The sequence below is a fragment of the Sinocyclocheilus rhinocerous genome, unplaced genomic scaffold, assembly GCF_001515625.1.
Source record: "Sinocyclocheilus rhinocerous isolate Xijiao unplaced genomic scaffold, SAMN03320098_v1.1 scaffold3407, whole genome shotgun sequence".
Classification (NCBI taxonomy): Eukaryota; Metazoa; Chordata; class Actinopteri; order Cypriniformes; family Cyprinidae; genus Sinocyclocheilus; species Sinocyclocheilus rhinocerous.
In genome coordinates this window covers 30,190-32,967 of record NW_015653079.1, presented here as the reverse complement: position 1 = coordinate 32,967, position 2,778 = coordinate 30,190, and positions in this window count along the sequence as shown.

Genomic DNA, 2,778 nt, shown 5'->3' with positions numbered 1-2,778 from the left:
TATGCTTGTAATGCTTGTAACACCGCCATGGTGTGCAAACATGACCTGCCGCCGTATAAGCTTTCCCAACTGTCAGCCTAGTCAGCCTAACGGGCCTGGTGGGAAGCTTCAAGGCCTTCAGGGACGATGCTGAAGATGGGGAGAGATAGCTAGCAAGCATCTGCTCCACCATTGGCATCGCCCCATATCCCTTCTCATTCAGCCCCACGATGTTGGAATAATTCGAGACTGTGGGGCTGTAAATACGGGATGATTAGGACGAGCGTCCTGTTTCTCGGCTGGCCAATCGATATTTAATTTGGCTACAGCACGAGTCACAACCACCACAAGCTCCTCATACGCGAGAGACTGTGGTGGCAAGTCCACAGTCTTCTCTGTCTCGACACTCATCACATCCAACTCCTCGGAGGAAGACAGATGAAGTGTCTGGCTCTCTCTCCGGGGGGAAGAAACCGCAGCGCGGGCTTCCGAACCTTGAGAGGGAGCCGCGGATCTAGTGGGTGAGGACCGAGAAAAGGACGAGCCCGTCTCGGATCCCTCTGCTAAATCCACTTGCGATCCCCATGACAACAGTCTACGCTGCGCCTCGGCAACAGCGGGACCGCTGCCAGCGGGATCGCGAACCTGGCCGCTCTCATCAAACACGGCCAGGCGAGAGCGTCAGGGAGGAACACAACGTCTGTAATGCCATTCGCTCGCCATAGATTTTTGCTTAGACTTGTGGACTGACAGACAACAGTAAATAGACTGACACATACACAGAGCGCTACTGAAGAGCAGAAGCTGACTTGCGCTCTGCCGGATGCGCTTTTATACTTTCTGGTGCTTACGTCACCCCGCTCGTGACGTCTCGCTGCTCCATTGGGCTGATTGTACACGTGCTTCAGAACGCGGTCACGCAGGGGCGTTCGCAAAGCGATTCTCGACGCAGCTCGAGTTCCTGAAGGGGAACTCCAATTTCAAGAGTATGTATGTTAAGACAACCATTTAAAACCATTTTGAAGTTGATAACTTTAACCACATTTTTTTTTTTTTTTTTTTTGATGATGATGTTAAAAATCTTCTGGGCTGTGTTTTCCAAAAGCATTATAATCTTAATTAGGTCGTAGAACCATTGCCACCAATGGTCTCTACGATGAACTTAGCTTACGATGCTTTTGGGAAACGCAGCCCTGGACCGTACAAGTCATGTTTTTCTTGGACAATTGAAAATGGTCAAAATGCAGAAATATTGGCAGCTCTATTCTGACAAAGACAAAATCAAATGTCCTAAAATTGGTTACATTTACATAAACAGCAATAATCTGACTATGAATAAGAAATTGCTATTTAAAAAATACATTTATGGTACATTTGGAAAAACAGGCACGAAGTAATCGAGATGTATTTTAGTCACATTATTAAGTCATGTAAACACCGTAATCCATCATCCTACAGCAAACTATTTGACGGCACATTCTATGTTTGTGAACTTGTAAAAATAAAAAATAAATATAATTATTAAATAACAGCTAAACTATAAAAATAGATGTGAATATATTGCTTTCCTATATTATGTGGAATTTAGTACTAATCTGGTTATATGAACAAGAATATGAATCAAACAGTTTTATAAACATCTTAATTTTTATATTATCTTGTTGGGAAAAAAATGAAAACAGTGAGAAACAGACTATTTCCCTCCATATAAATGTAGGTAATGCCAGACGTGAAGCCCCCTTGCATAAATAACTACAAGAGTTGCTTTAACACAGAAGTGCACATTTCAACTCTGAATGCCTTTATTGACAAACATCTTCTCAGATCAGTAGCTATTGTTCGATTTTGCAATATGACATTTATAAGTCAGCTTAGTATGTAGAACCTGCCATTCATGACTAGCAGAATAAATAAAGCTCCTACCTTCACAAGTTTGGAAAATAATTTTCAGTTTGCATTTAAAGGACACACTAGCTACTGCCTCCGACATTTGCCAATCATTTTTCTCCCTAGCTACTGGATTAACTTGGCCTTACTCCAGATGTTTGAATAATGTGGAAGGCAGAAGAAAAATGACTGCACTGTAGTCAGGGGTGTAGAAAGGGGTTATGCAACACAAAATCATAAAATCATTTTTAAATATGCATCCTATACATCTTACAATTATTAAGCTACAATTATGTTTCTAAAATTGCTTCTAAATGGCTTCATGTGTGCATATTTTTTTATTTGATAAAGTATGTAATCAAAACATAGGGGTGTATTACATAAGAAGGAGGAGGGAGAATGAAAGTATGTGTTAAAAGAGGATGTCCATGTAGATAAAGAAAGGCTTTGTGAATAACTGACGCTGTGGGAACACCCTCCAGGTGTGGTTTTTCTAGAAACATTTGTTGGCTGATCAAATCACAATCTTTGATTTGTAGCCACAACACTTTTATTTCAACCATCAAAACCAATGTAAACCTAAACCTCATTTGGTTGACATAAATCCTTAACAACCTCACAGGACAAAAAATGTGCACCCTCAAACAGAGGAAAAAAAATTAACAAATGATTTTAGCAAATGGCTGCAATATAACAAAGAGTGAAAAATTTAAGGGGGTCTGAATACTTTCCGTACCCACTGTATATAATAACCATCCTGCAACAGCAGACTCCATCCTGAGTAACACCATGAGGAATACGAGTCTGACAGCATCTGCCCATATTCCTTAGTGTATGGTGAGGACAGGGAACTCCCTGATTGTTGACACACCACTGAAACTGTCTCATGTGAAGAAGGTCCAGTGGAAAAAC